This window comes from Microtus ochrogaster (assembly GCF_000317375.1).
Source record: "Microtus ochrogaster isolate Prairie Vole_2 chromosome 14 unlocalized genomic scaffold, MicOch1.0 chr14_random_2, whole genome shotgun sequence".
Taxonomy (NCBI): domain Eukaryota; kingdom Metazoa; phylum Chordata; class Mammalia; order Rodentia; family Cricetidae; genus Microtus; species Microtus ochrogaster.
Genome location: NW_004949097.1, coordinates 8,477,258 through 8,487,118, shown reverse-complemented (window position 1 = coordinate 8,487,118; position 9,861 = coordinate 8,477,258). Strand labels below are relative to the sequence as shown.

Genomic DNA, 9,861 nt, shown 5'->3' with positions numbered 1-9,861 from the left:
CTCGAACTCACAGAGATCCGCCTGCCTCTGCCTCCCGAGTGCTGGGATTAAAGGCGTGCACCACCACCGCCCGGCTCACATTTGTGAAGTTGCAAAGAAATCACACACACGTCTACATTAGTCATAAACTGATTGGCCCATTGGTTCAGGCTTTTTATTAACTCATAACTTTTATTAACCCATTATTCTTATCTATGTTAGCCACATGGCTCAGTACGTTTTGCAGTGAGGCAATCACATCTTCTTCCTCCTGTGGTTGGGCAAGGACTGTGTTCTCTTTCCAAAATTCTCCTATTTTTCTGGACCCAACTCTACCTCCTGTCTGGTGGTCCTGTTTATACTTCCTACACAGCTACTGGCCAATCAGTGTGTATTTAAAATATAATTGACAGAATACAGACCATTCTCCCACACCACTCCCCCCTTTTTTTTAAACAAAGGAAAATATCCATAGTCCATTTTTTTGGGAATGTGGGCATAGTTTTCTAGGTTACTTACTGCTAATTGGGGGTGCTGATAATCTTATGGGGACCTAAAGAAAATTTAGAATTATGATCAAGTCCTAACTGGAGTATCCTGTGAGACTTGATCATCTCAGGCAGCATCTTGAACCTGTTCTGGATGTAGAACTCTTATATCTGGGCCATCTGTTCCTACTGGAGATTTTTCAGGTGGTCTTCCTTGATCAAACCTGATTTTCCTCAACTCTGAGTAAATTCACAGCCTCTCATTTTCTGTGGAAACAAAAGCAAAACCTCTTCTCCAAAGTAACATATCTTTTGAATTTAATTTTGAAGTCACGGTATTTTCAAAATATCTATCTTGGATTAATTCAGCAGCATTTATAATCAAATATCTTTTAGCAGCTGTTGTTCCTTCCTCAGCATTTCAAACAATTCAAAGAGAACATAAAAACATTCAGTATCCAGACTTTGTGTATTTTTCATCTTTACGTAGCTGTATATTAACCTCTATTTTATTTTTACTTGTAATTTTTGGCTTTTTGAAATAGGTTTTCTGTGTATCTTTGGCTGTCTTGAAACTCCCTCTGTAGACCAGGCTGTCTTTGAACTCACAGAGATCCACCTGCCTCTGCCTTCCAGGTGCTGGGATTAAAGGTGTTTGCCACCACACCTTGAACTCACAGAGGTCTGCCTGTTTCTGTCTCCCAAGTGTTGGGATTAAAGGCATGTGCCTCCACATCTTGAACTCACAGAGGTATGCTTGCCTGTTTCTCTCAAGTGTTGAGATTAAAAGCATGAACCACTATGTCTTGAACTCACAGACTTCTGCCTGCCTCTGTCTTCCAAGTGTTGGGATTAAAGGTGTGCACCACAACACTCAACTATTCTCTTTCCTTTTTTTTAAGGACTTTAACCTTTTCCTTTTCTAACCCAAGCCTACATATATTTTTAACACATTGTAAAACATTTAGAAGTTTTCTTTATCTTTGCATCTCTCTTTATATCTCTTTTTTTCTGACCACATGACTCTTTAATTGGCTAAGCAATATGGCTAGATTTAAAGCCCTGGCTTTGACAGCTGAATCTAGCCCATTCCTTAGCTTTCTGAGATTCCAGCTTCTTGGCTGAGGTACTGGCTAGAGCCATGTTTATTGCCACAACTCTATGGTGTTTCAAGGTTCCTGCCACCAACAGAAATCATGTGGCAGCTTTTCATCAACACCATTTAAGTGTTTCGTGGCAAGAACTTTTTAAAGATCTGCAAGGCTTTTCAGCCAAAGCTGAATCAGGAAGCCTCTATTAAATGGGAGCACTTCCCTCTAGCAAGCAGAGTTGACCTGAGAAAATGCTGCTATCAGTAAGCTATCCTTAACTCTATTCTTTTCTGTCTAAAATTACTTCCCAAGCTCTGTCAGGCTTTATGTGAATACGGTCGTCCACATGTTAGGCACCATTTATTGTCTGAGTTTTCTGTCTTGCCTGGTTCCCGCATTCATTAGGTCCCAAAGAAATCACACAGAGGTCTACATTAATCCTAAACTGATTGGCCCATTAGCTCAGGCTCTTTTTAACTCTTATATTAACCCAATTATTCTTATCTATGTTAGCCTCATGGCTCAGTACCTTTTTCAGCGAGGCACTCTCATCTGACAGAATGTGTGGGAGGCCCTGTGGTGTAGGAGAATAGTCTGTATTCTGTCAATTATATTTTAAATAAATGCTGATTGGCAGTCATGAAGCAGGAAGTATATGTGGGACAACCAGGGTAAAGTAGAGGTGGGTCAAAGAGAACAGGAGAATTCTGGAAAGAGGACACAGTACTTGCCCATCCACAGGAAAAGGAAGATGTGACTGCCTCGCTGAAAAGGTACTGAGCCATGTGGCTACATAGATAAGAACAATGGGCTAATATAAGTTATAAAAGTTAACAAGAAGCCTGAGCTAACAGGCCAATCAGTTTGTGATTAATGTAGACCTATGTGTGATTTCTTTGGGACTTAATGACTGCAGGACCGGGCATGACAGAAACCTCCAACAACACTTAAAGTAATATTCTACAATGTTCTGTCAGATATTTTTTTCTCAGAAATGAAAAAAACAGATAATGCAATGATCAAGGAAGTAGACTATAACCTATTTAGTATAATAAAAATCTATAAGTCCATACTGATTTGAGTTAGTAAATATTGAGAAATAAGGGAGCCAGTCTTTTAGAACAGAATATCAGCTGCTACATTTAACACAAATAATGGAATTTTAAATTGTCACTGAGTGCTAAAACTAGTGAATTAATGATATACAAGAGACTGTGTGATCTATAGAACTCCACACAAACATCCTATGATTAAAATGGGAAAAAATACCTTGATACTAAGAGAATTGAAAGATACACATGGACCACATAACCAAAGCTCCCTTTACCAATATTGGGACAAATGAGCATTATGTGCCTGGGCACATTAGAAAGGTATCAAATCATTCCCATAATATTCGCACACTAGTGGTGTAATGATAGCCTTATCATGAAGGGACTTTAGATAGATTAGTATTGGCAGGTATTTTGAACAGCTGACATTCTTAGAAATTTTAATAAAAAATGATGTGTGTGTGTGACTATGTGTGTCTGTCACATGGGTTTTGTTGTTAAAGGAGGCTAGACAATGGTGTTGAATCCCCTTGAGCTGGAGTTACAGGTAGTTCTGAACCACCTGATGTGTGCTTTGGGAAGAAGAGAAAGTGCTCTTAACCAACGAATCATCTCTCAGCCCCTTGATGTTCTCTGTAAATGGTTGAGAATCCCCCTCTTTCCAAGAAAAGTCCAAAGCATTGGTTCTTATCCTTAAACTACAGATAGTCACCTAAGCACAATGTCTGAGATTGGATTTGTGTTGTGGGAATTCCTTCTGTATATGTGTTGCTTTTGTTGGTTAATGAATAAAGATTCTGACTTGGCCTATGATAGGGCAGAGTACAGGTAGACAGGGAAAACTAAATTGAATAGTGAGAGGAAGGCAGAGTTGTGAGAATCCATGGAGCCATCAGAGGAGAAAGACACGAGCTGCTAACTGGAATCTTGCTGGTAGGTCGCAAGCCTCATTGTAAAATATGAAATAATGGAAATGGGTAAATTTAAGATATATGAGTAAGCCAGACATATGCTTAAGCTATTGACCAAACAGTATTGCAAATAATATAATTTCTGTGTGATTTTTTCAAGTCAGGGCAGTCTGGAAATGAACAAATGGCCTCCAACAACAGATTGGGACAGTGCTAGAGAAGCTATTAAGAAGCTTTTACAATGGTTCAGTGGGTAAAATCAGTTGTTGCCTTGGGCATATACCTGAATCACATCCCCAAAACCCATGTGGTGGAATGAAAGTAGTGACTCCTGCAAGATTTCTTTGGACCTACGCATATATGCCATAGCACAAATTCAACACACAAACATACACACACAAAAAATAAATAAATGTGATAATTTATTTATTTATTTATTTATTTTTACTATTGAAAAGTTATTTATTAAAAAGTTAGCAGGGATTCATATTTGGTAATCAAAGAATATTAACGTTGTTAATTTGGATTTTGATTACTTGGACATTATTTGAAGTAAGTTACATGATTTAAGGCCAAGTACTACAGAAGTATTGGATTATTATATACAAATAAAATTTTACAATAGTTAGAGAATCAAAGCAAACCTCAGTAGTATTATTGCCTTAGAGGACAAAGTGCAAAATTACCTTTCCTATCACCTTTGCCTGTTCCTTGACTTTCTGCTTATTTTCCATTTCTATCTTTATAGATGTAGCTATTATCACCACAGGTGCACAGACAAGCAAATTATTTGATTTGCAATGTGACATGTTGACTAAACTAGAACCAGGCAGTATCTGACTACCATAAATCTAACTCTAGTGAGAAAAACTTATCTTTTTTTTTTTTTTTTTTTTTTTTTTGATTTTCGAGACAGGGTTTCTCTGTAGCTTTTGGTTCCTGTCATGGAACTAGCTCTTGTAGACCAGGCTGGCCTCGAACTCACAGAGATCCGCCTGCCTCTGCCTCCCGAGTGCTGGGATTAAAGGCGTGCGCCACCACCGCCCGGCTAAACTTATCTTTTTTTATTAAAAATTTCCACCTTCTCCCCACCTCCCATTTCCTTCCCCCTCCCCCATCCCCTTTCCCCTCCCTCTCCAGTCCAAAGAGCAGTCAGGGTTCCCTGACCTGTGGGAAGTCCAAAGTCCTCTCCCCTCCATCCAGGTCTAGGAAGGTGTGCATCCAAACAGACTAGGCTCCCATAAAGCCAGTACATGCAGTAGGATCAAAACCCAGTGCCATTGTCCTTGGCCTCTCAGTCAGCCCTCATTGTCTGCCATGTTCAGAGAGTTCGGTTTTATCCCATGCTTTTTCAGTCTCAGTCCAGCTGGTCTTGGTGAGTTCCAATTAGACCAGTCCCACCATCTCAGTGGGTGGGCGCACCCCTCGCAGTCCTGACTTCCTTGCTCATGTTCTCCCTCCTACTGCTCCTCATTTGGACCTTAGGAGCTCAGACCGGTGCTCCAGTTTGGGTCTCTGTCTCTACCTCCATCCATCGCCAGATGAAGGTTCTATGGTGATATGCAAGATATTCATCAGTATGGCTATAGGATCAGGCCATTTCAGGCTCCCTCTCCTCAGCTGCCCAAGAAGCTAGCTGAGGACATCTCCATGAATACCCAGGAACTGGTGTGGGATTGTTTGTGACTTATGCCTTCGCCTTCACAATAGTCCTCACATACACATCATGCCTTCATGATATGCAATGCATTTATCACATGAACTCAGATGCATTAGAGTCTACTTATTATGTTAACAACAGAGAAAAACATTACCAGGAATATCTGAGTACAAATGCCCCCAAATTAGTAATGTATTAGAAAATTTCAAAACTGTGGCAATTGCAAAATGGAGACGGACAGAGATATTTTCCTGGGTGTGATCCACAGTGGAGCTCTGGAGGCTGGGTACCCGTTGGTAATGATTTTCTAGCAACAGAACATATTTTTCTGAAGAAAAGCAGCTCTGGTGATGGAGTTTACAATACAGCACATGATCCTATGCTGCAAGAAACTCTAAGATGGGAAGCTGGTGCAAATGCTTAGAGATCAGTATGCTTGCCATGGAAGTATAAGGATCTGAGTTCAGATCCCCAGAACCCAAGAATAGCTGGAAGTGTCTGAAATCCTAGCATTCACACAGAGAGATGGGAGGCAGAGCCAGAAGAAACCTGGGAAGCTCACAGGCCAGTGAACCTCAGAAGGGATCAGCAAAGAGAAGGACCCCTCTCAATCAAGTAAAAGTTGAGGAGCAATGCCTGAGGCTTTTCTTTGTCCTCCACATGTGCATCTGTATAAATGGGTATGTGCATTTGCATGCATGCATATTTGTGTGCAAACACAGACACGTGCATCAACTCCCCAAACATGTACACACATGCACACACATGCATTCACCCCCACATCACACATGCACACACACCACACATATATGCACCCACACATGTACATTTACACATCCATGTATACACACACAAACACAAAACCAAAAAATGAAGAAAAGGCATTAGCATAAAATCATATGAACTTTTCTGATCAAGTTACTGCCACTTCTTGGTATTTTGGCATACCTTGCTCAACTTCCAGGGATTTGACAGCTGTCTACTCTGGGTGCTAGGTACAATGTACCCAATGTCCTCTACCCAATGAGCAAGTGCTCCTAACAGTAGCTCTCTAGTTCATTTTCCATTTTTAACTAGAAAAAGACCTCTAATGTTACTTATAGAAACAGTATAGAAATTAACATAGGATTTTTAAAAAAAAAAATCTGTTGTAAACTCATTCAGAAGATTCTGGCATAGGTCTTACACAGAGACACATGCACCTAAAAGGGACAACTGTCTGCAATTGGCAAGTGTCTACAAGGATTAATAGCAACTTTATCACTTATTACCTCTCTGACATTAGACAGTTGTTTGATTCCCCATTACTTAAAATCCTGTACCTCTAAAGTTGGGGTGACAGTATTTATGTTACAGGATTTTTATCAGAACTGAATACACTATTGTGACAGGTTTCCAGGAACAATGCTTAAAAGCTGTGGAGAGTAATTCAGGAGGATGTTTATTATTTATTGTCTGTAGTCTCCCATGATATTCAATTTTGTTAGGATAATGTGTTATCTAAATGGTACCAGAGCCATATCTTCCATTGTAGTAGCAGTTCTTCAGGAACAAAGACTCTTTGAAACTTTTCTTATGTACTGTCACTCAACTGAACAACACACATCACACATCACACATGGAGTCCAAAATACCACTGAGCACTAAATAAGCAGATATTTCAGAATGTGGTGGCTTGTCTCAGTTGGCAAATGGACTTCCTGTCAGTAAGCCTCCAAATAGCTGGTCATCTCCTTGTGGGCACACCATACTCTGTGAAGACCTAGTGATTATTGCTCTTTTTGCAGTGATGGAGAAGAAATAAGCCCATGCATTTGAGTCAATAAAGAAATAAGTTGACTTGACAGCAACCCTTGTGTTTACTGTGGCTTAGAGATGTGAATATAGGAAGTGAGTACTATGGAAATATTCAAGGAACTGTCTCCTGACCCAGTTGGAACAACACTGTAGACTGTAAATTTATTCTGCAGCAGCAAACAACTACCGTTAACTGACTCTTGCATGTGTGGTCATTTTATAATATGTGTTAAGATATTGAATTTGGCAGTGAGTATTATGGTGGTTTTGGTTAGTGTTAATCTGTTTTCACATCCTTTAACTCCCATGCTCTATTTATTCTGTATCGCAGACTGAAGACTAAGGTTTCCTACCTATCAGACTCTGTTAGTATATGTTACTGGTAAATATTTGTGTGACATTGTGATTGTGGAGAATGAGGAAATGCCAGGGCTTTCCTAGTTTCCAATGGAAGATTTCTGACATTGAGGACTCCAGCTTGTGCATCTCAGCTCTTTCTTTTCCTGATTTAACCTGCTTCCCAGTTTTACTTTCTAACTCTTCTTGAGCTTTTGTGACTGTTTTCTCACATTAAATTCTTTTGGTTTCAGTCATAAATTCTGTTTTTTTTTCTCTGTACTTTGAGGACAATAGATGCTGTTGTTATTTGTGGTTAGAGAAACTTAGTGGTCTGTCCCAAAGCATGCAGACAGTTCGCAAACAGATTTTCAAACTTGTAATTATTTCAAAGCACAACAGCTAAACTATTATACTGTACTCAGATGACACAGGTTCTCATTAATGGTTCTCATTAATCTTTTCCCTCTGACACTGATTTCATCATGGCAATAGCTACCCATTACTAGTTAATTATCTGTCTCTCATAGCTTCTGAGACCTCTTGAGAGTAAGCACAATCTTCCTCTTCTTCATCTTCAATACCTAACATCTACAACTGTGCTGGAAATTTAGTAAAGTCACAAACTGGCAAGATTGCTGGTCAAGGGTTTGTCCATGAACAAGACTTGTTTTGCATGGTAGAATCACATGAATGGATAATGTGCTTGATGTCTGGTTAAGGTTTCTCTAGATAAGTACATTCCAGATACCTTGAGTGTAGGATATAAAAGTGTACCTGTATATGTCAGGCTAAATAATTGGAATTCAGTATTATTTTATTTTACTTCTGACTAGAAAAAGCTGAGCAAGGTAAAATAATGTTTTTGGACTCAAACAAGTCACTGTTGATTCTCCATGCCCTTTCTTGGTTTGGTATTGATTGAAAGCATTTCAGCTGGACAACATCCAATAGGCTGTCTCTAGCAGTTAGATGCAATTTGAGGATTTCAGGGAAAGGTGGTTTCATAAGATTTTGGCTGCTGTGACTTTTTATTTTCATCATCATAGAGAGGACCATCTCCTAAAGTTTCTTCATGTATGTATTATTTGCTTTGCCATAGTAAAGCAAATCCTTTGACTCATTAATTTAATAGTACAGATTAAGGTGTAATGAATGGTATGTATGTATGTACTAATAACTACAAGCTTCATGGATCTGAACACGAGTTATTGTGTTTATTCACCTTTAAAGAGTTGTATTCCCCTGGGTTTTTGTTAAGGACCATTAACCCCTACTAGGGTTTCTGTTCAGTGTGTATACAGTGTCAGTACTGCAAGGTAGTTACTGTTCTAGAGATATGCTTTGTAGTATGCTCACCCACTGACTTAACAATTCTCCACTGTGCTCTTAAAATATTTGAGAGAGAGAGAGCAGGCATTATGTCATACCCTTTAGCATGAAACAAACAATGCAAAATGGTTCAGAGCTGTAGACTCTTTTGCTCAGGAACAACAGTGGTGTGTTCCCATGCCTCATTTGGGTGCTAAAGAAGGGAGACTTGACAATGTTGTCTGCTCAATAAAAGTGGAACATTCTGTTTTCATGAGCACTGATGAGTTATACATATTTGCTGTGGTACTGTGTGATCTTGGGATCAGAAGCATTGTTTAAACAATGTTGACCTAACAAAGGCACACTGTTCATGTGACTGCCACTTACTTGGTGCATGTTTCTCATTTAGGTTCAATGTGCAAAACTTGGGCCTGTGACCTGATTCAATGTTGGGTCACACAGGTTTTATTGAATAAATGAAACATGTTTGCTTTGCCTCATTTTCTCTATAGACATGTTTAAAATGCATCTGAAAAGATATAATGTTTTTCACAAAAGCATTGGCACAGTAGAGGAAGGTGGGTGCTAGTCTATTTACATTGAATCTGTTTTCAAGAGATTGGTTTTGTACACTTCATTTACAATCAAGACACTTGTTTGTAAAACTTCTCTGACAGAGCAAAAGCTTTTGGAAAGGAATCTTCAAGTTGGTGATAAAAACTACTGCGATGATGACTTAGTGTGTATAGGAAAAGCCATCCAAAGATGTGGATGACACCTCCAGTTCCTCTTGGCTAAAATAATGAAAAGTACATATAGAGAATGGTTACATTTTAAGACACTAAGAAAAGAGAAGTCAGCTTTGATTTGGGAGAGGAGTAAGCTTTATTGGCAATGTTTAGGGAGACCATTTTGAACTCAGGACAGGCAAGAAGGGAGAGAAGCTAGAAAAGACTGATGAGAGATTGCACTAAGGATGAGGAGAAGCATGGAGGAGAGTCCAGAGGTTGATGTTTCATCTATATTTGGTATAGATTTAAATCATGAGTCTCATCTCTACTTAATATTATGATGTGGGAGTGATTTCTTATTAATAAAGAAACTGCCTAGACCCATTTGATAGGCCAACCCTTAGGTAGGCAGAGTAAACAGAACAGAATGCTGGGAGAAAGAAGCTGAGTCAAGGAGTCGCCATGATTCTCCCACTCCAGACAGACGCAGGTTAAGATCTTT

At 39.3% G+C, this 9,861-nt stretch overlaps 1 protein-coding gene across 2 annotated transcripts in view; it reads left to right on the top strand.

Moving 5' to 3' along the window:
• Nucleotides 1-3,427: 3,427 nt before the first annotated feature.
• LOC101993851 (solute carrier organic anion transporter family member 1A5-like) overlaps nucleotides 3,428-9,861 on the top strand; it is an 86,729-nt gene continuing 80,295 nt past the window's right edge. Inside the window, exon 1 of one of the 2 annotated variants that reach the window (XM_013352800.1) lies at nucleotides 3,428-3,543. The gene's annotated coding sequence lies outside the window, so the exon portion shown is untranslated. The remainder of the gene's footprint in view (nucleotides 3,544-9,861) is intronic. The other variant, XM_013352801.1, reaches the window with a different exon arrangement.